The 24,148-nt window shown below is 29.4% G+C and overlaps 1 protein-coding gene across 3 annotated transcripts in view; it reads left to right on the forward strand.

The window, feature by feature from the left end:
* The first annotated feature begins 657 nt into the window (after positions 1-657).
* Positions 658-24,148, forward strand: part of LOC129916140 (protein toll) — a 177,203-nt gene continuing 153,712 nt past the window's right edge. For all 3 annotated transcript variants that reach the window (XM_055995936.1, XM_055995934.1, XM_055995933.1), the window contains exon 1: positions 658-2,001. The gene's annotated coding sequence lies outside the window, so the exon portion shown is untranslated. The remainder of the gene's footprint in view (positions 2,002-24,148) is intronic.

Raw genomic sequence — 24,148 nt, forward strand, 5'->3', positions numbered from 1 at the left:
AAATTTGAGCTGAGCTGTGAGCTGAGCTGAAATGTGAGCTTTTTGCAACCCTGGCAACTTGCCACATGCAACTTGCCACATGTAACTTGCCACATGCAACTTGCCACATACAACTTGCCACACGCAACTTGCCACATGAAACATGTTACTTGCAACGTGTTGTGTGTTTTATGTTTGCCGTACTGCGGCGTACTGCATTTTTAAATACTAAAGTACTGCCTACTCCAAAGGTAAAACGACAGCCCTGCTACCCAGGGTGATCGCGTCATAATCCCTTTGACATTCTTGTCAAAAAGTAAATTTTCATACCCACCCTCCCATAAGAAGTATAACTTCAAAAATGGGAACTCAGTTTTTAGTACGAAAAAGAAGCGCATGGCAAATACAGTGTTGGCGTTGAGTTTTTAAGAGAGTCTTTACTCCTAAGCAGCAAACAGTGGTGGTGTTAAATGATAAACAACTTCATTTCACCCCCGCTTTCCATGACTGTTTCTGTTTTTGTATTAATCCCATGCTATGGCTTCATGCTGAATTTCTCTTAAATCATGAATTTCCTCCTCGTCTAAAGTCTGTGGTGATTGTGTTTGGTGTTTCCACTGTTTGCTGGAATTCCACAGATGGGTACCCCGAGAAGACTGTGAGTTTGTGAGACAGAGTCAACAGAGCAAAGCAGCAAGTTGTTCCAATGTTGTTCTCTATTTTCTACATTGCATCAGTTTTAGTTGTCTTCGGTGCGTCGCTGAGAGTGAATGTGTTTAAAACGTATGAGACGGGAAATATTTCGTCCAACTCAGAATCTCATTAACCGGTTTGGCGTGTTTTAGGACATTTTTTTATTTGATTTAACACACTCGGAGAATCCAATGTGAATTTTTGAAACAACAACAAAAAAATTCCCTACAAAAAAAGTTAAAACAACAAAAAATCCCAAATTCCATGTGAATACGTCATTCTTCTAAATACATGTGTGTATTCTATATATCGTCGTCATTAAAAACGTGATATTGTTAAATTAAACTTATTTATTATTCACGGCTTCTTAACGCGGTTATTTTTAAACCCCCCTTTGACAGCTCTGATTAGTATCAGCTTAATATTTCTATATTTTGCCTGTTGCTTGCTTATATTTGCGCATCCATAACGGAGAAATAGCTCCTATAACAAATTTTGCACTACCCAATTTTCTTGGAATTTCGTCGTCGTCGTTTCTGGGTGTGAAAGTGTGTTTGATGTGTAATTTAAGTCGTAATCGCTTAGTATAATCTCGCATGTAGAAGATTCAAATGTGCTCCAGTAGCAACACTGGCTCTACTATTTGAGATAGATGATTTATGTCAAAGTGATCAAAAGTGTCATCTTGGTATTCGGGTTGCAATTTCCCGCTTAATTTTATTTGATTGATAACACTTTGTTGGGTGATAAATTTTGATATAAAATAATATTTTTAACAGAAATTATTATATTTCAAGACTTCTGAGAAAGTATTGAAGAAACTTGAATTTGTTTAAAGCTATACAAAGACCGAAACGAAAAATTGGATTTGTTGACATAATCTGGCGGAAAGGCCCCCCAAACAATCGTTTCTTTGTTAAATAAAATAAACAAATTCGTATTTGGTTACAACAACAACAAATAAAAAAAAAGCTTAATATTTCACCCATACCAATACAATTAAGAGAGATATTAACACACAAAAAGCGTGTTTGTGCAATCGTTTCGTTTCGTTACGTGTTGTTATTATTTTTTTATTTTTTTGTATTATTTTTTTTATAAATACAAACGCGGTTTGCGGTTGTTTAAATGTGTTAGTGTTAAAATAACAAATTATAAAAAAAAAATTAATTCTGTCAGAAAGTGGGTATTTTGGGAAAATTCATTTCTATTTTTGTTTTGTTGAAATTTTTCATCGTCGTACTTGGATAAATACTTTAATTCTATCAATCAAGACGAGGGTTTTTGCATATGAAAAGTTTCTTAAACTTCTTCAATTAAATGAAACAGGTAAGCTTGTTAATGGGTTTTTAAAAATGCTACTTTTTACTTTAGCTCTCACTTTGCTGTATTTTATTTTTATTCAAAGAAATTAAAGAGAAGTTTGACGTTTTAACTTGCAAGTCCCACAAGGTAACAGTTGTGTGGTTTTTTTTTTTTTTGTTAAGTTGAATGTATGTTTGTATGTTAAAAGTATAATAACTGTTGAATAAATAACATTTCTAACTGCGACTATTAGATGGTTAAGATGAAACGAATACAACTTGTTTAATAGCTACAAGCTACCCATATTCATTATAAAAAAAAAACAAAAGCTTTGATTAAAAATAATTAAAAAAATAATATCTTCTGGTAAATAGTATTAGAAAATAAACAAGGTTAGGTATATTGATTAAATTTAATATTTAAGTCGTATATATTTAATGACTAAGTATATTTAAAATGACTAATATGATTGCATTTACTTGTTATATTAGTAGTTGTTAGTCTGATTGATGGAATTTTTTTTTGGCATTTTGAAAATTAAGAACCATGGTTTAACACCGAACTTTGATGTTACCGGTTTTTAAAATCTTGATCTGTGGTTTAACTTCATAAATCTTCGCAAATTTTAGGCTTAAATCCAAAACTATCTATTTACTTTTTGCTCTAATAAAATTAGTCGCTAGAGCCAAATTTTTACTTTTGTAAAGGCAAGGCAAGGATTTGAGGCGAGATATATTTTTAATCCATTGGCTAGGGGTTTAAAACTAAAAAAAATTACAATGACTCAAATAGCATTTCCTTAGCCCATTTTTATTCAAAGTAAAAGTTATTCAAAGTAAAAGATTCTTAAATTTACTTTTGTTTTGACCTTAAAAACGCTTCTCTTGCAGAACAATTTGCACGTGTCTCATTCCTAACATTAAAAACTCATTTTATTTATGCAGAGTAAATCTTTTCTTTGTCGATTTGCTTTTTGTAATAAAAAACTACGAATGATTTGTCAGGGACATCAAGTAGGTACTTTATTTCTGTTGGTATATTCAATCATAATATAGTTAAATATACCAGAAATTTATTTAATGTACCAGAAATAAAGTAAAATATACCAGAAGTAGAGTTTTACTTGTACCTAGGAAGGACTAAATTTTTTAGCATAGCTTAAATATATTACAAACTCTATTGTTGACATTATGATAGTTTATTTAAGTATATTAAAATAGACAAATACTTACGATCAGAGGCAAAATGACAATATAGGATACAGACCCAATTTTGTAGTGCTTAGCAGGCTTATTGCAAAATGAAATGCATTGACAATGCACTTTTTTAAGTTATAATTATGCATGGTATAAAAAGACAAGGTATGATCATTAGAGCCGCCATCTTACAAAATGGGGTATTAAGGTTTTGACGTTTGGCATTTTTCAAAGTCAAAAGCAACAACAATTTCCAAGACAAATTTGTTTACAACAACAATTTCAATGGGCTGGGCTGTCAAAACCTTAAGTAACCATAAGTTTTGACAGTTCTCGATACTGAGTTTTTTCTAATGATCATACCTTCTCTTTTTATACCATGATAATTATGAATACCTAGAAAAAAACGATGCTTTAAATGTTGCTTTCTGAGCTTTATCAGCAAAAATATTGTTTCACTTAACCTTAAAAGAATAATTTTTCTTACATATTTTCAATTTTGAATTAAATTTAAAGACCACAGTAAAACATAATAAAAAGGTACATTTTTCTTAGAAGTAATTACAGTGGAGGTCCAGTATAACAAATGCCGATATAACGAATGATCGATATTACGAACACTTTTTTCAAGTCCATTAGGTATTCTATATAGCGAAAAAATAAAGAATTTCAGAAAATGAAAAAAGAAAAAAAATAAGTTTACAAACAAATTTTAAAGAAACTCTTGTAAATTGACTGTAAATGTGTTTATATCTTCCTATACGAATGCTTATGATAATATTGGAAGATATATACACAATTTTCTATTACTCAAATGTTTTTTTTTTCGCTTGCAAAACAGATGCTCAAAATTTTCGTTTGCTATGCACAGAACGGATTTTTTGTCCGATTTTTGTTGTTTAACGTTTCATGGCATTCTTTTTTGCCCTTTTAAGTAAAGTACGAATTAAAATAATGAAAAATGCAATATGTACTTTCCAGATTCCAGATTTCCAGATTTGTATAAAAAAAACGTATTCATTATAACGAATTTTTGATATAACGAATTGACTATTTACATTATATCATTCGTTATACTGGACCATAACTGAACTTGAAAAATATTTATTTTAATATCTTACTTTAGCCACTAGGAAAATCATCCAAGTTTTAAGTTGTGGTTTAAATGGTTTCTAAGTGTAGTTCTTAATTTAAACGATAACCACTACATCTTGGCCTTCTTGAAAGAAGTAACTACAAATAAATGTGTGGTTACCTTTGCTAGAATACGGATTTATGTGTTTGGAAAAATGGGTTCCAGCTTGCTTTTTATTTGTTTTCATAGCGATTTTCTTTAAATCTGGTAGGCATTATACGTATTTTATTTGAGAGAGACAGAAATTCTCACAGAATTGAGTTTTTATTTTTTTTTATTTTTAATTTAGATAACGAAAATATTTTTTTTTTAATTTTAATATTTTTATTACCTTCATATTCATTCATCCAAAACTTACATATATGCAGATGTGTTTTATCAGCCTTCTGCACTTTACACGCTCAATTTTTGACTTGAATATTATAAGATTAACTCTGCAAAAATAAAACTTCTTAAATGAAAACTTAGACTGATAAGATCTTATTTTTCAAGAAAAAATACCAACGTAGAAAGTCATTAAAAATAAATTTAATAATTGATTTAATTTTTTAATTGTTCCAGGAATAATTTTGTTAAGTGTCCCAAAGTTAGAACACCCTCCCCCCTTAATCCTTGATATGTATAATTATGATTATTTTATGAGATTACGTAATTTTAAGTGTTTTAATGTTTTCCTATAAATAAACAAATGAAACGAAAACAAACTTCATTTACATCTATTGAATAAATTTAATTCCAAATATATTTACGAACATGTATGTTGTATCTATGTATGTTTGTACATTTATAAAAATTCTTTGGAAAACCCCAAATAATTAATTTTGCTATATACATACAAAAGCATTCAAATTCTTTAAAAATTTTAACCCAAAAATTCGTAGAAGATAATAATACATTCAATTAAGCATTGAACATAAATTCGACATAATTCAATTGTTAATTTAATTAGCTATTGAGTATTCATAACACACAAACTGAGAGAGATATCAAAGATAAATACTTTTATACGTTTATGATATCTGATTTAAAAAAAAAAAAATAAGTCAATACCTAAGTCTATTTTCTTATATCTTTAGCTTTTAAATAGAATTACAAACAATGTTGTAGGTATTATTAAATTGCATCTCAAATCAATTTATTTTCTATGGAAAAACCTGTAAAATAACCCTAAACAACATCACAAACCCAACTTAGATTTGCCCACATAAAGTTCATCATCAGCAAAGAGTAAAGATGTAATTTTCCTCTTCATTTGTAGATACATTTATCTTACAATTATTGCAACCACATCATTAGTGAGGATTCAGCAAAATACAAATATAATATGAGTAGGAACTAATGTGATATACGAGTGATAGTGTATAATCAGGGACGGATTTACTGCAGTGCATTGTTCAACTATCTTAATAGATGCTAAATGGGTCGAAATTAAGGCAGTGAGTGCCATTGTGGTATAACTGATTTTCGTACATATTTTTAAAAAGTCAAAAACTTATACGATAAAAAAACTTCGGTTTTGAAAAAAACTTTAAGAAATGGTTTTTCAAACGAAATCAAAATGTTTTTTTTTTTTTGTTGTAATAAAGGTTTTGAAAATGTTGCTATACAATAAGCTTCCATAAAAATATTTGATCGAAATCTGTAAAGTCGTTTTAGAAATATTTTAAAATAATTTCATTTTTCTCTGAACTTTGATCTAATCCGCTCCTGGTTGTACAATTCCTAGAATTTCTCAGAAATATTCATTATCTCCATTGAAAATTGTTTTTGAATAAAATTAAAAAAATAATAATAAGAAACAGCAGGGGTAAAGATAATTGAATAGAAAAATAATTGAGATTTAATCTTTTTGAAATAAATGAATTAAATTATATAACAATTCATTCGAATACTTGTTCTAATGTAGTACCTACAATTTTGTGACTTTGTCATCATTCTAACTTGATAGCTTGCCAATTGTCAACCATTGAATTAAAATTCTTTTCAGAAATGCCTAATAAAGTAATCCGCAGTGTATTTTTTCTTATCTACTTTTGTTTAAAAAAATAATTTTTAATGAGAGAAATTCCGCATCAGTTATGCCTATTTTTTCAATCTAACTAAGTATTTTTTGTTCATTTTTTGAAATAAACAAAAATAGAAAACAATGTTGATAAAGAGGTCAAAGACTATCAAAGTCGTGCTACAAACACGTCAAGAAATAAATGTCTACAATAAAATTGAATAGAAAAAAAAACTTCTATACTTCTGTTATTGATGTAGACTTAATTGTCGTATCGTAACAAGTTCAAGCAACTGGCATAGTAATATGAATCATAACATTTACATCAAAACCATTGAACAAGTCAACTTGTTGAACATTGAAATACAATTCAGGTGCGGTCTGTGACTTTTATTAAAGTTGAGTTTGTTTATATTTTGCAGCCACCTGTTAGACGACCTTAAGTTTCATATACAAAATTGGCCACGAAACTTTTTTCTTTGAGGGAAATCCAAAATCGACATAAAACAAAATGAAAAGAACCACAACCGCGTGGAAATAGTAACTTAATCCCATCAAAATAATTCGAAATATAAGAACAAAAAAAGGGAGGGGAGAGTTATAGCTAAGTTATTGTTTATAATTTTTTACGAGCATTACGATTAGCTTTATGTTTATCAATGTGAATGTTTCTTTGCACGATATACATAATAAGAAGCCACAATAAAGAAGCAATTTAATTAATTAGAAAAGCGAAAGTATGTAGATCTTTCTAAATTCTTATTTTTGATGAATTAATCATAATTGTTTTATTTAGAAAATTGAAAACCATAATTAATTATTATTTATCCCTGGCATAATTAATTAATTCACAAACAATAGAATTATATCTACGAAATTGAGTTTTGTTTCTTTGGCTGTTGTTTTTTTTTTTTAAGAACTTGAGGGCAAATTATTTAGGTATTGGTGATGGGAAAATATCGATTTTATGATTGAATTTATAACCTAGCTAAATGGTATAATTTCACTAATACATTCAAAGTTATTCAAAAATAGAATAGTGATTTATTTATAATTTATGAAGTAAACAAAAAGGTGGTATAATTTACTTACTAGCTGCCTGACTGATTTGTAGGTAGATGGGAGATAAAAAGATATTATTATCAAGTTCAACGGCTTTCGAATCATTTAATATAAAAATGAAGAAAATGGTTCTGTTGTTCTTAAATCAGTATGACACTTCATTTTTTTTTTTTTTTATTTGTTTACTTCTTTTTTATTAGGTCGCTTTCTATTCTTCTTTGTCTGATTCATAATGAAAAATGGATTTTTGATATTAGTTAAAGCCAACTTCCGGAAAGACTAGATGTCAGATTATAGAAGAATACAAGTACCTTTATTATGTACTGTGTCAAATTGCAATTTCAGGAAGCTCTCTTGTCCTTTCCTATGAAAATAACTGATTTTTAGAGAAGCACTTTCACTTATAAACTATTACCATCAAAGTGATCAGTACAAATGCTTTTCTATCTAACCCTGGGATTCCACAAGGCAGTTAATATGGTCCTCTTTTTTTCATCTGTACAAACCATACCAATATGGTGGTAAAAAAATTTAAATACCTTAATTAATTTACGCCGACGACTCTAATTTTTCTACCTAGAGCTCTTTATGGTATCAAATGCCAATCAATAACATTTTGCCGAAAACGCTTTCAATTTACTCTCTGTTTCTACAGTATAGTCGCTGAAGTTCATGTCTGGTATTTCATGAGGTTTTTCTATAAGGCTTCTACTAGGCTTAATTTTCTTGAGGAAGTGGTCCTAATTTGATGGCTTGCAAGGTCACTGAAATTTTTACCCTTGCCTTGCATATATTTTTGTATATACTTGCGTTTGCTTTGAATTTCTACAATTTCAAACTAAACATGCAAACTGTTTAAATTGTTTATCCTTCAAGTCTTCATTTCCTAGATATCAAAAACCAAAAATGTTTCTACGCGTTTCGCTTTGACCAATTTTACAACTTTTACGATGTGTCTTACTTGGATTTTTATTACTTCCTTTGCTCCATAAGAAAAAACCTCGCTTCCAGCCTAATTGCATTGCGATATAGACTCTTCGATTGGTAACTTAAATGGTTATAAAAAAGCAATAACATTTCCATCGTCAGCCCATTCTGCAGTCATTTCTTATTACTTCGGTATAACCTTTAAAAAAAAACCGGCTATATTTTATCATAGAAAAGTCAGTAAATAAAACTTACATTCGCATTCTTTATAATAGCCAAAAGCTCACCCTTTTTTTCATGCCAGCAAGCAAGAAAACGAAACTCTGCCAATATAAATAAATCATAAAAAATAACAGAAAAAAAAGCAAAATACAAATACATTAAACCTGTCTTCGCCCCTGTGAGGTTATTTCCTTTTTTTGTTTATTTCCTGTACCTCCAAAGGAGCTGCTTGCCCTTGCACATAGTTACAATGGACACGACTTTTTTTTTTACAATAAAAAGATATTATATGTATTTATGACCACTGCAAACGCAACATTGTTGGTGAAATAGCTTACTAAGCTTTCATGATATATTTTCATAGAAATATTATAGAGAATAAACGGGAATAGGTCTTTTTATTCCTTTCTGTATGCACCTATATAGCCACTTAACGGATTATAGAAACACTTAAACGGGAGATCGCATTACATTTTTATCCTTTATCGCCAACCCTTTTCATTCATAAGAAATGAATTTGGATTTATGAGTTGAGTAGAAATTTCTTATGATGAAGGGGGTCTCTATTGCTCTAGGTTACCTGTACCGTACCTTACCTTGCAATTTAGAGCTTTCCTTGCAAACTCCCTATATAAGTACGGAGGAAGAAAAAAGGACAAGGCCAACAACAATAACTGAGGAAATAATGATTTAATGGCCGACTTTCGGAGTACCACCGAGCGGAAACACTTTATGCTGAAAAAAACAGGGCTACCAACTTGTTTACTTTTGAAATAAAATAAATTTGCGAAGAATATGTGTAAGACGTCTTTGTGGGGTCAAGGTTTACTTTAGTATAACAAAAAAAAAGTTGTAGTGTTTAAGACCTTACAGCGGTTCTATGCTTTTTAAGTTTTCGTTTCTTATTATACTTTATAGAAAGAAATCAATAATTAGGACCTCAAAATAATTCTCATGTTTGTCCATTATACCAATATAAATAATAAGCGCTTTAATTTTCAAATAATGCCTCAGGACCCTAACTCGTATATAAATGCCTAATAATTTTGATAAATAAAAACGACCTTAAAGTGGATTTTGATTCCGTGTTCCTGTCAAAGATGACATAATTTATACCTAATTTTGTCTTTATTTTAACCCATTAATAAATTAAATTCCAAAAATAGGTTTAAGACCCCAAATGCACACATAGATTTTGTATTAAACTTCTGATATTTTCCTTTTATTATACATTATATTTACAAAGTTTTCATAATATTCGATGCTTTGTGTTTGCAGGTTTATTATTATAAAACATTCAACACATAGGGTCTTAAAGTGGGACTCAACTAGTTTAACTTTCTTCTGAAAGATTAATCTCAATTAAGAGTTAGAAACATACCTCATACAAAAATGCCGAAATAATTGACGTTTTGTTTGTTATCAAAAAATTTCAATAGTTAGAACCCCAAAGTGATCATAGCTTATTGACTACTCGATAGAATTTTCACAATAGTTTTTTCAATGCCATAAAGGGCATTAAGACCGAAGTAAAATTATTAGGACCCCACCTCGCACAATTTAAAGTTTCTGAGAATTTTTGTTTGCTTATTTATAAAGACTCCGTAATATTTGATTTTCTCTTGGTTAATCGTTTGATTTTATATTTAAGATTTTCAACGATTGGGACCCTACAATTTTTTACAAACACTATCTGTACAATTTTTCTAATAAAGTTGCTGTGATATTCCTTATTTCTATTTCGACGGTGTTCCATATATTCGATTGATGTTTTACTATACAAGCAGATTAAATATTGAGAAATTTAAATTAGGACCTCAATTTTTTTTTAATAATTTTAAGTTCTCGTCTACGTAAGTGCTTAGAATAAACAGTTTTATTTTTTTAATTCTATCCAGGCGTTACATTTCAAAGTATTAGGACCTTAGCTCATTTTTTTAAGACTTTTAAATCGAGTTTTTTAAGGTCAACAGAGGAAATTTGTGAGGAAAAGTTTTAAAAAATTAAAAATTTCAAGTGAATCGATTATAAAATTTTGACCCTGAAGGACCTTAGTCTATTTTAACAACGGAAAACTATTTTTGTTTTAATAAAAATAAATTGGCAACACTATTTTGCTATTGGATTGAGTCAACGCAGCTGTGTGCATGTGCTATGCAATGTGCATGCACCAGCAACAGCAACGTTAGGTAACCATTGCATTGCTTTTGTTTATCTCCCGCGGATTGTGAAAATGAAAATGAACATAACACAACCATAACAATAAAAAAAAAAAACAGAAATGAAGACAAAACTGCATGACGCGTCATTCATCATTGTGTTGGCAAGTTTATCCAACCAAGAACCAACTAAACCAACTATACCCCACACTCTCTATAAGCCCCAACGCGGAGCCTTCTTTATTTTCCCGCCAAAAGTGGCAGGGTGCCTTCTTGTGGTGGTAAGAAAGTCGTAAAAGAAAAAAAAAACAAAAAAAAAAGAAGAAGAAAACCTAAACAAAACGAATAGTAGTTGTTTTATTCCAGTTTAATTTCATTTTTGCCATTAAGGATAACGACATGAAGGATATCCTTAAGTGTTTGCTTTTACTTCCAGTTCCTAGAGTGAATTCCCGGTTTTGTTTGTTTTTGTTTGCGTGTTTTTCGTTTCGTTTTATTTTTTTGTGAGTTTTTTTTTTTTTGTTTTTTGTTTCTAGTGTCTCGAACTGTGCTTGGTATTTGGCCAACACTTTTTTAATTAAGCTCTCTTTTACTTTTCCTCTCAACTCTTTACTGTTGATTCAGAGGAAAAGCGTTTTAGAACAAAGTAGGTACAGAGTAGAATAGTAGAGTCAAATTGCATATGCAAAGCATCCAATTTATATTTTTCATGCCACCCATTTGCCTTCCGCTGCTATACCTTGTGTCTATGCTTTTGGACGTTTTTAAATTTGTATGTTGTATATCTTTGTGTGTGTGTGTGTATGTGTTAAAATAATTGTATAGTGGTTTTTTGATGATGAAAAATTTCTTTGATGCAACGTTGTGGAAAACAGGGAAAAACACTCTTTGGAGTTAATGGTTGGTTGCACAAATGACAGGCACCATATAAATATACACAAACACACAGGCACACACACATACATAGACTGTTTTAATTAATTTTGATATTATCAAGGACAGTATATTTCAAAAACAGGCATTGCAGATAGATGGCTCATAAATGAAAGCCATTAACATGAATTTTTCGTTCGTTATGAGGTTTTTGCTTTGTCCTGCGAAAATATTGATGGATGCTTTCTGATATGGTTTTTGGGGAATATTAAAAAGTTGGTTTGTTAAAAAATTGAAAATTAAGAGCTTTTTGATGAGAGAAAAGGCGCATAGAGTGGAACTTAGGAGGATAAATAGAGGACATTTTTAAAAATGTTGTATTAACGCTGAGCCTAGCAGTGATTTATCTGTTTCACCGAAATTATGTCATAGCTTGAACACCGCTGTGATAAGGACCAACTATTTTGGAATTTTGGTATCAGAGGGGCTACTACTAAGAAGCTTTACAGAAGCACCAGTAGAATTTGTAAAGTTTTTTAGAAGCACAATTGTTGTTAGTTGGGCGTTTACCACTTTTACCTTAACTAACCTAACCTTTATCGTATTCGTTTGTCAATCATCTATAAAAAAAAAATAGTTAGAACACCATTCGTCTTAAAAAATTTTTTTAATAGAACTCTTTCCAGACCAATAAAGTATTAATAAAGTAATATTTTTATTGAACAGAAAAAAATTTTAGTTCCAAGTGAAGTTTGCAGATCAGCTCTTTTGTTTCATTTGAGCAGATAAATTAACAAAGTTATACTAATCAATGCGATGGAATAAGATTAAATTTAATTATCTTTAGTTGCTTCAGGTTGCCCTTTATTCAAATAAAATAAAAAGTTGACTCCCTCTATGTCGAATTCTTACACACGACACTAAAATTTGTTTGAGGGAAATTCGAGTAAGATGAATTAATATTACCTTTATTTTTTCTCCAAACGTTTTCATTGAAAATGGTGAAAAAATTCCAAGTTAGAGGAAATTTTTACTTAATTTTTCCTTGAAGCATTGCATTTGGTTTAAATAAAATTGCATGTTTCTTGTTATTATAGAAAAATACGTCAAATCAGAAAGTTTTCACATTTTTTTACTTCCAATTTAGAAAAAATAAATGTAGCACAAAAGCATGGCAAATTCTGTTCTAGTGGAAAATTCTTTTGTTCTCGAAATGTAGGTCTTTAATTTGAAACCTCGTTCTCTTATTCAATAAACATCCGTTTTTTTTTTATATCCTCTAAATGTTGGTCTTCTTGGAATCTTGCAAACATTTATTAAAAACTCAGGTACGAATATTAACACTTCTTGCACAGCTGCCAAAAAGTTGTTAACTTCGATAAATTTTAAATCTACACTTTCTTATGCCACCGCCACACAATTCGTGACAAGACATTTCCCTTTCTGTCAAAAAACAACGAAAAAAAAGTAAGAAACCAAAGAAATAAAAACAACAAAATTTTCATTCTCTCACTCCAAATTTTGACAGCACGCACACACATGCCACTTATTCATTTCAACTTTAGACACTTAAAAGTACACGTTTCTTAGGTAAACAACTTCTGATGGTTTCGAAGAAAAAAAAAAATTACTCCCAATCGAACGGCTGTCACTTTTACACACAATACATACAAAAAAATTCCTTAATCTCTTTTTCTTTCTACTTACCACCCCAGCCTCCTATACATCACCAACAAAACACGAACACCCAAGACCAAAAATATCCCTCGAGCCTCAAAATACTCGTATACACATATAAATTTTGTACTCAAATTCGTTTTTAAAATCTTTATTTCAAATTAAAATACTTTTTATTCATAGCTTATTTCAAGGGTCGTAACGCAGGAGGGAGTTTGAAAAGTGAGCCTCGCACTGGAAAGAGGAACCTTGGGAGGCACGGGGTGAGAATTAAATTAGAAATGAGGAAAAAAGTAAAATAAATACAAAGATGAGTAACGATGTGAAAGTCTCAACTTATGTGCCTACGAAACCGTGATAAGCGACAACTTAACTCTAGAGTACGTGCCTTATGAACATACACGCACGCCCTCTACATGTATGCACGCTTCCGCTTCCAAAGATAAAGTAAATAGGGAAAAAGTCCCTATATGTCCTTATAACATTCCTCCCTTGAGTCTTTCCTATATATCCTCCTCCATCATATAGATGGGGGAATATAAAAAAGTATTACCAAACGTATGTGGGGAAAGTTAGTTTATGAGCTGGTGGATTGGGTAAAGGACAAGAGTGGAGCTTGGTAACTTTACAAAAATAAAATGAAAAAAAAAAAAAAAATTCTTCAGAAATATAAATAATAATTTCGAATTATTTAACTTTGAGCGCGCGTGAAGTTTTTGATGACGGAATCGGGGTGGTGGAGTGATCCCTCTGTGACTTCTGGGCTAGTGAGTTCGGGGTCTGAGGTTAAAGAGTGACGAGAACGTTTTTGTAAAAGGAAAAACTTCGTCTGACATCCGTGTCGAGCCGAGGCGCATTGGGATGAATTTAATTGGCAGTTGGAAAAGTTTTTTGTTAGTTTTCTTTCATGTAGAGTAGTACTTTTTTTGTACCTCTTCCTTTACCAATCCCAGCCCCCCTTTCGACGTTTAACCCTTTCATCAAAAATGTTGACGTGGAAAAAGTTTCCTGATCCATCCTCCATCTATCGCGTCGCAGACGGTAAATTTCCTCCAAAAAAAAATTGTAACTTTTATTTTGCCACACAGATGATGATGATGAAGAAGATGATGAGGTAAAAAATTGTGGCAAGAGGGATGGTTACTAACTTAACTAGGTTTGGTACATCACTTGGATTACAATCTTTCTCCCGCTGGGATTTGTTATAAGGTAGGTGGAGTGTTAAATCAAACAGATTGCAATGAATTTATAAATTTTGTGGAAACTGTTATGACATATAACCAACACAAGGTTGAAAGGAAACATAATATCGCAACCCTTGCGGTGGTGATGATGGTGGTGCTGGCTGGGAGAAAATCAGAAATCACCCATGCGAAGCAGTGAAACGACATTTTCACTTGTGCGATATGGCTGCAATACCTCAAGGATCTTTTTATCCTCTTGTGGGTGATGTCAAGTTAATTTAAGATGAAAACTTCATACATTTAAGGTAATTTTGTATGTGTTTGGAGTGTGTCTGTATTCAGTTGTCTGAAGGGTAAGGAAATAATTGTATAGGCAATTTGGTTCTTGTTTTTATTCATTATTTACTCAGATTTGTGATGACTGGATGCAAAGAGATAAATAAGTAGATGTTTTGTTTAAATAGGGAACACTCAAAGGGATAGAATTTTCTATTGAAAATTAAGAGTTTTCTTCTTTTGAGAATAAAAACTCATTACGGGCCAAGGCTATGACAAATTTTTAAGTCAGATAAAGTCAATACTTTTGCACAACAAATAAAATACACGACTGGTTCGCACGAACTTGCTCTTAGGGTTCAAGTTGCTAGAATTTTAAGGACTTTTTATACAGATATCAAAACAAGTATGAAATTTCATTAAGATGCATTTTTAAACAAAAAATTTCAAAATCGTTAGAGCCGTTTTTTTTTTAATAATTTTTTATAAATAATTTTTTGGAAAAAAAGTTTTTAAAATAAAATTGGTATCCCATTTTGTAGAAACTACTAAGCTACATCTAAAACCAAAATTTCAAAAATTCAATGTTCGATTTTCGAAAATTTAAATTTTGAAACAAAAATTTTTTTTAAATCCAAAAATTTATTTTTGGCTTATACTAAAATTATATAATTGCTTTAAAAAAAATCGTTGAAATCGAATATAAGCAGTTTCGGAGAAAATCGAATTAAAAAAAAAAAATGGTTCTATGGCAGGTACCGTTAATAATGATTTTCAAACAAAAATTTTTCATTGAAAGGTAGATCTTGTATTGAAACTTTTATATATGTGCCCTTAATTATGAAAGTGGACTAAGTCACTCCCAAAAATGGCATCAAATCTAGCCTAAAAATAATTATTATTTAAGGGGTAAAGTTTATTTGAAAGCGAAATCGCAGTAAATAAACTTCTTTATTGCTCCTCTAGTGATTTCATAAAAGAAATATAAATAAATCGTTATAAGAAAATAATTATGTAAGTTTTTCTTCAAACAATTCAAAAAGTGACTTAGTCCACTTTCATAATCATGGGCACATATATTATTTTAACAAAATCGTTGGAGCCGTTTTCGAGAAATTTCAACTTTACTAAAATCGGTATATAAAAAGTACCGTTATTTTTGGTCCAAAAAAATTAATTCCAAAAGCCCCACTTGAGAGTCGCCAAATAACTCTACATACCAAGTTTGACATTAATCGGACCATCCGTTTAGGCTGTAGCTTCGTATACCGATAGAAGACGGACTTTCGGGACCTACTTTTTTGGCATTGTAAAATTGTTTTGTAAAATTGTTATCTCAACTTTTTTTTGTACGAATGCATTACTTGATATACCTATATATCGCAAGTAAAAATTCATGAATAAAAAACAGTACGATGGTATCCATAATAACTGTTCAAAAAAAGTATTTTTTGCATGAAAAAAGTTCCATCTTATCTGCTACATTACACACAAAAAATTGTCGATATTTTTGGAATTTTTGTCTTCCTGGAATTTTGGGTTTTCAAGATTCCAAAGTGGGAATGTTTCAATCAGATAAGACAGAATTTGTAAAATACAAAGGAACTTAAGGTTTTATTTACTTTGTTGATACAAAATTAGAGTTCGAAAATTTCAAACGCATTTTATCAAAAAAAGGTTTGATTTAAGTTTAAATTGATGAGTTGAAACGGTGAAATCGATTTTCGAAAATTTGTATTTTCTCTAAAGGCCAAGAATTGGAAAAATCTTTTTCCGTCTTCTTTGTTTTCGTCAACCAATTAATTTCAAAGAAATTGTATGACATTCTATATTTAAACCAACAAAAAATGAAAAAATAAACCAACCTAATTAGGTACTTGGGATTAAAGATCAAATATTTTCGTAATTTCTTCTTTGATTTTTTTTTACAACAAAACAAAACCTTTGACTCAATTAAAAAAAAACCTTGAAATATAAACAAAACACGTTTTCCAAATTAATAAGGTTTTGCTTCATTAGTCCACTGTGACCAAAAATAATTTTCAAAAAAAAAAAAAAAAACAAACAAAAAAACTCTAGTGTTTGCCCTGTGGGGAAAAGTAAACACGGATTTCGGGAAGGACATAATCAAAACATATTTTTTTTCTTATGTTTTGTTTTTTTTTTTCTTCAATATTTATATAAACATCCTTGTAAAAGATTCCCGGTAGAACATTATTATTCTTTGATGTTTATTTAGCTAAGGTAGATTTGATATTTTTTTTTCTCTTCTCTCTTACAACATAAAAACAACAACAAAAACCAACAGAAAAATGTAACGAAACCGAAAGTGTCCATAGAGGGAAAAACACGAAATATAATACGTTTGTGGGGAACACAAAAATGACCTGCGGTTCTCGATCCCGGCATGGCGACCAGGGGTTTTCCTAACGACTTTAACCTGCACACCATGCCATTGCCATGGACTGGACATGAATATTGGAAGTGTCTCATCCTCATTCAAAAAAATACATGTAAAAATGAAAAATAAAAAAAAAGAAAATAAAACTACAGGATGCGGCACAATGCTGCTGTTGTACGTGTATATCTAAATCTAATAGATCTTTTGGGATTTAGACGTTTCTTGTTTTTTTTTTTACTTTTACTTTTATTTTTATTTTCATTCATTTTTGATTTTTTTCACGTTTTTTGTTTGAACACAGATCAGGTGTTTGGAAAGGGATTTTCATTTTTGTATTGTTGTGGTCGTTAGAGAGACACCCTCGTCGTTGTCCTCGTCCTCGTCCACTTTTCTTATCAATCTGTAGACAAAATAATGATGTTGAGAAAAACAAATTAATTATCGGATACGATTACGCCATTCCATTCAATGGCTTTTGATCCTATAACGATGATATTGATGATGATGATGTTGATGGTGAAAAGGATTTGTATACAATTTTTTTTTTTTATTATACAAAATATACGATATCATGAACGTGCTATCATTTATTGATTTTTTTTTCGTTGTGTTTTTCTTTTATTTGAACAAGGTTGTCTGGCTTTGTCGTCTTGGGTGGTGATGATGGCGGCCGGATTAAGGGCTCAATATTGGAGGATTCTAATAGGATAGGTTTTGGGGGATTTTTTTATTTGGTTTGTTAGGTATTTGTTTTGGAAAAAAGGTTTGTAGGTAAGAGAGGAGAATACAAATATTGTATAACTTGATGTTATTTATGTTTTTTTCTTTTTATTGACTTTAAATGCACGTGCGGGCGTATATAAATCTGATAAAGTATAGGTATTTGTAGGTATAAGGTTTTAAAGAAGAAAAAATAAAACCTGCAATTGAAGTGAATTATAAAATGGAGATAATTTATCTTGGAACAATAAAGATAATAGACTTTAAGGATAAAACAAAAAAAAAAAAAATTATAAAATTGTTTAAAAAAAATAAGGGGAAACTTTTTGTCTTGATGGACTCGTCTAGAATGTCTAGAATTTAACTGAAGAAGCAACAAACTTTAGTTAGTTGAGGTTTTTCTTTTTATTTATTTACCCTACCTACTTTTAAAATGTTGTAAGTTGTTACTGAATAACTCCTTTTGTAAAAAAATGTTCTTATTTTTTTATTATCTAATATTTAGTCATAAGACAGAGTGAATTAAAATTTCCAAAATATATTAATTATCATTTTTATATTAACACCGAAAACTCGAGGTGCTATAGATTTAAATATAAAGCGAATTCGTCTGGTTTGCAACGATAAGAGAATTTTGATTAAACTTTACTTTTCCAAAGATTTTTTAATTTTTGTGCTGATTTCGAATATGAATTAAAAATTTCACTGGAACTTCAGTTTTTTGAAATACTTGAATATTAATAGCTCAAAAACATGGTTTTTTGGTACTTTTGATGTCAAATTACATCACCGTTAAATTGTTTTGTTGCAAGAGGCATATTTTATCATAAAAATAAGTTTACATTTGTAAGTTTTTTTTTTCAAAAATATTTTTTTGTCTCAAAAATAATATAATAAATTATTTTTTGAAGACAAATCCAATTTGAGTTTTCTAATTTTCATTAAAAAAAAGCAACATATTTTGAAAAATTTTATATATTTTGGACAGAATTGTAAAGAATTATTTTTTTTTAATGCATTTGTTTCCCATAAAAAAAATATTTATTGCAAATAAAAGATTTTTGCATTAAAAAAAAACAAACATTTATTTCGACTGAAAAAATTGACATTAAAAAAAATATTGCAACTGAAAAATATATGAATTGAAAATAAAATTTTTATTGCAAATAAAAATTTTTCTGAAACGAAAAAATAATTCAATACAAAAAGTTAGCAATTACCATATATTTTTTTAAATATTCGAATATAGAACCTAATGAATAGTCAATTAGCCAAAATTGTAAGATATTTTTCGAATATTAAAAAAAAATATTTAGTGCACACATTTTGCATTGAGCTTTTTTTTCAATGCAGAAAATTTTATATTTTTTTTTTTGTATGCAAAATATTTTTATTTCCAATACAAATTTCATTTTCAATACAAATATTTTTCATTTGCATAAACATTTTTTTTAATGCAAATTTTTTTTATTTACAGAAAATATTTTTTTTTAATACAAACATTTTTCATTTGCATTAAATACTGGTTTTTTAATTTTAAATGCATTTTTTTTTTCAATTTTACAACCTTGATTTTGGATTAAATAAAAAAATAATTCATTCGAAATTAATGTTTGGGGCTTAACGAGTATAGTGATGACTGCTGAATTTCAAAAACTAGACGCCATAGAATAGATCTGAAAACTATTTTAAATTTACACAAAAAAACAAGTTCTCAATTTTCAATTCGTAGCAAATTTTCCAAAAAAAAAAATACAATTTTTTGTAGATTCTTTTTTTAATTTTACCACAAAAAGTATTTACTCTTTAGTTCGAAATGAAAACAGGATTTCATATCCCTCAGGGAACAAGTAGGTATTCAGTTACAGTTAAAAATATAAAATATAATTAAAAATATTATTTCCATTAATTTACATTAGGTCTTTCATTTAGAAAGTACCCAAAATGACTACTATCTATCAATCCTATAGCCCAAAGTCGAGAATTTGTTAACGAAAAAAAAAACAAAAAATAAACAAATAGTCTCGTTTACAAATTTCTCCCAAAAGAACCAACTTACCAAAAAAATACACTTCATAAACAAAACAACCATCCACTGAACCGAAACCACATTACTTTGCTACGTTAGTTGTACCTATTGCTGTTATAATACCTACAACAGTATAACCTACGATTCTATGGTAGGTACGTCTTCTCCTCGAGAATCACTCATTGGAACGAAGTTTACAAGAAAATAGATTGAAAACAATGACCAACAACCTGTGAAAGAGCTAAAACCAAAACAAGAAGTAAAACAAAATAAATTTCAAAACAAAACTAAAAAAAAAAAAATAAATAAAAAAAAATGTTTGTAATGAATTTTCTTTGTCTACCAAGAAGTGCACATTCACTCTATCTGATAATTTTTCTACTTCCTGGTATTCTTTGGGCCCGTAAATTTCCGGAAGTCTTATCTCGAAAAAAAATTATACAACAGAAAAAAAAAATTAACATTACAACTTTGTCTTGGAAATTCTTGCGTTTACATTAGGAGATTTTTGTTTTGTCCGCCATTTGTCTTATTTTCACTGCGAGACTAGAAAATAGAAAAGATAAACATGTAACGAGAAATTGTGTAAGTATAACAGTTTTTTCATTTCTTTCTTTTTTTTTTTGTTTTAAAGGAAAGAAAAACCTTCCATAAATTTCTATTCTCAGATCATCTGGTGTTTACGAGCAAAGATTTGTTAAATCTTCGCATCAGGATAAGTAAATGGGAAATTTTAAACTTAACCGATTTTTGCTAAGATGTGGTTTTTCCTTGTCTGAATGTATTTGGGTTCTTTGGGGAAAAGTTATTTCTTTAAAATCTATCTAGAAGAAAAATTATAAGCTCTATAAATCCTTGGCATATATGGCAGTAAAAATAAGTTCAACATTTTCGAATCTTTTCTAAACATTATTATGTTATGAATATAACTTCTAAAACTTATTTATTACGAAAAAAAATGTTCTACAACTGAATTTTGTTCGATAAAAGGTAATTAATAGAATTTATTTTGCCAATAGCATATATTGAAAAAAAAAAAAAAAAATAGCAACCTTAAATGGCTTAAAAGTTAAAAGTCTTGTTCTAGTTAGTAAATTAAATCGCGTTTCTCTGCGGAAAAATGAAAAAAAAAGGTAAGACAAAATATTCACAACTGCTTGCTGCGTGCCGTTTTTTACACTCGTATAAAAATTCTCATTTTGAGAAATTTTGTTTAATGAAATTTTTTTTGAAATTAAATTCAAATACTTGTCTGATAAAGAAATATTTTTGTTACCACATTTCTTAAAACTAAACAAATCTTTAAAAAAAGGCGTTTTCAATGAACTTAGGATTGAGTCTTTTATTGTAAACGTTGCTAAGAATGTTTAAGCTCTGTATACAAAAATTCATTAAAGAATGATTTAAAAAATTTATTAGTAACGTAAAATATATAAAATATAAAAAATAAAACTTGGTTGAAAATTACAAAAACATCTTTTAGAACTATTTAGCAGCAGTATGTCATTTAATTTTCTAGATACCAAAGAATTTTTAGAAATTTTTTTTGAAAATTGTTACAAACGTTTTGTTTTTATTTTTATTTTTTAATAAAAATTTTCAAACATTTTTCAAAAACAAATGAACAGAATGATATTTTTAAGAGACTATTACCTTAAACGGCCCGTTTTTAAGAAAATTCTAATACTATAGTTATTTCAAATCCTGTGGTTTGAAATGTATTTTAAAACCAATAGGAGAAAGTCAGAAAACAAGAAAATAATGCTTCAAATAATGTTTTGCGTATTTTTTTTAAATACCTGCAACCTTTTTTTGTAACAAAAATCTTTAGAGTCGTTATGGAGAATAACACTCTTCCGTTTCTGTGCCTCCAGGCGTCGCACAGTGGTGCCATTCTTCGTTTTTGGCGTCAAAATTTATTTGCACGGCCGTTTCTGGACGAAAAGTCATGAAATTTGGTACACTGAATGATTATAGTATGGAGAATACGAAAAGGCTGCCAACTTTTTTGTATTCAAAATGGCGGCTCCAAAACAGTATATAAGCTAGAAATTGGGCTAAATTCATGTCAAAAAGGTGTTAGATTTAAGATTTAGAACTCATAGATTCATATTCTTTACAAAAAAATCAAAAAAAAATTGAGAACAAAGTCCAAAAAATGCCAATTTAGTAAAACACACTTTAAGACCTCTAATTACGCTATTTTATGCGTTTTTTTTTTAAATTTATCACAATTTTGGGATCTCTTTTATTTATGTTTCATAAGAAAATTGAAAATATTGGGGTTATATGGTTGCCAACTATGTTTTTAATTAAATATAAGAAAACATGATATAATGAAAAGTTTCAATGTTCAATAAAACTGAGAATTTATTTTTTCCGTAAACCAAAATATACTTTTCTAATAGATTTTAGCGTTTTAAATTCAAATCCGGAGTCAAAAAAAATCTATGACGTCACGTTTTTGAGATATAAGCAGATCAAAATTAATTTTTATCTTCGAAAACCAATTAAAAAGCGGGTGTCCTATTCAAGTGAACAAAAATAGGAGCACTTTTTTCACAGTTGTTTCGCAAAAAATTGCAAAATTAATCTGACGGGACATTGAAATTGAATGATTTTGCTCACAGAGAGAGTGCATAAGGGGACATACAAAAAAGTAAAATATTGAACAGTTAACTATTAAGAGACTGGAGTTATATCCACTTTATTAAAAACAAAAAGGGTGTCCTATTCAAGTGGCGAGGAGTGTATTTGTAATTTTATTTTGTAATGGTAACGTAGCGTTAGTATCAGATCAGGATTCAGATCACACGATTACGATCATACGTTAACGTTTTGAGTAGTTCTGTCTCTATTTAATTTGTAGAAAAAGTAAGGGACACATAGCGACCATACGTTAACGAACGTATGCCGTAATTTGACGCCAAGATTTCAGTATTTAATTTAAACGAAAATTGTGATTGTGAGAATTTTATAAAACCTACAATCAAACTGTGTTGTTTCTTCTGTACCTGGCTATAAGCTTACTTCTTCTTACAAATTAGCTGATTGCCTAGCTTTGCAGTTGCTTATTGCAGAATTTTTCTCAAAATATGAATGAATTCTTTGGCGTTTGCATATCCTATTTATTCAAATCTCCCAACCAGATTTCATGATCTAAATTCCCACTAATCAATACATTATTATATACAATTTACTTAGACACAAAGACCCTTATTTTTATCATGAGAGAAGTTCTCCTTTTTGGTCTTCATAACATCTCATTTTCTGGGGGAAATCCTTAGCATTTTTGGAAAGTTCACTTCCAGATTCAGTTTTTCAATTACAAAATTTCAATTTTACTGAAATCCTATGAATTTTTATTCTTTTTCTGTACAAAAATAATAAATAATGTTTAATAGGTTTAAAATTTCTTTAGAATTTTTTTTTTTTTTGAAACTAATCAAATTTATCATTATTTATTGAAAAATGGTCTGCCAAATATAATTTTAAAAGTCGTTATTTTAATAATACAAAATTTGTATTCATAATGAATCATACTAAAATTTTAAACCATTATATATAATTATTTCCAAGAAACCTGTTTATAAGAAAAACCATCTTCAACAAAAATTTGCATAAGTCGTTGGTCCCGCATATAATATTTTCTTCAAATAAAAAAAAATACAAACTGAATAAATATCGCACATTTTGTAAATAGAAAAAAAAGTACAAAGCCGAATAAGCTTAAGCCCTGTTAGCTTTGTATAGATCCAAAAATATACTCAAATAAAAATAGGTTCCAGAAACATAAAAAAAAACATGGGGGTGTGAATGAAATATCAAAAAAATATATCTACAATCATAAATTTTCTCAAAGGCTGTGTTTTCGTCTATAATATACGCAGTTATTGCTATCGTGTGAAGCAGTTTGATGATATAAAGCTCTGCTAGAGTTGGAGAAACCAATGAACAACCATTCGTCTATGATTTCAAACATTAATCGGTTTGAGCTTTAGGTGTATTTTTTTTGTATCTTTTTTCTGTTGTTTTTTATTCGTTTTGTTTTTTTATGCCAAAAATGAAAGAAAAAAAATCGTGACAAAGCCATATTTAGGCGGCAAGTTTCTATGGTTTTTTTTTTTTCATTTATTTTTTGTGTCTACAAGGCAACCTTTTCATTTGGATACTCTTTTATTACTTTTAGCCTTTTGTTGTGACTTTGCTTTTGTGCAACTTGTATCTGTTGGTTTGGTATTTTGTAATGCATGTTACCATCCGTCTGGCAGAGACGAAAAAAGTCTTTTTCAACAATTTACTTGTCTC

The sequence above is a fragment of the Episyrphus balteatus genome, chromosome 3, assembly GCF_945859705.1.
Source record: "Episyrphus balteatus chromosome 3, idEpiBalt1.1, whole genome shotgun sequence".
Classification (NCBI taxonomy): Eukaryota; Metazoa; Arthropoda; class Insecta; order Diptera; family Syrphidae; genus Episyrphus; species Episyrphus balteatus.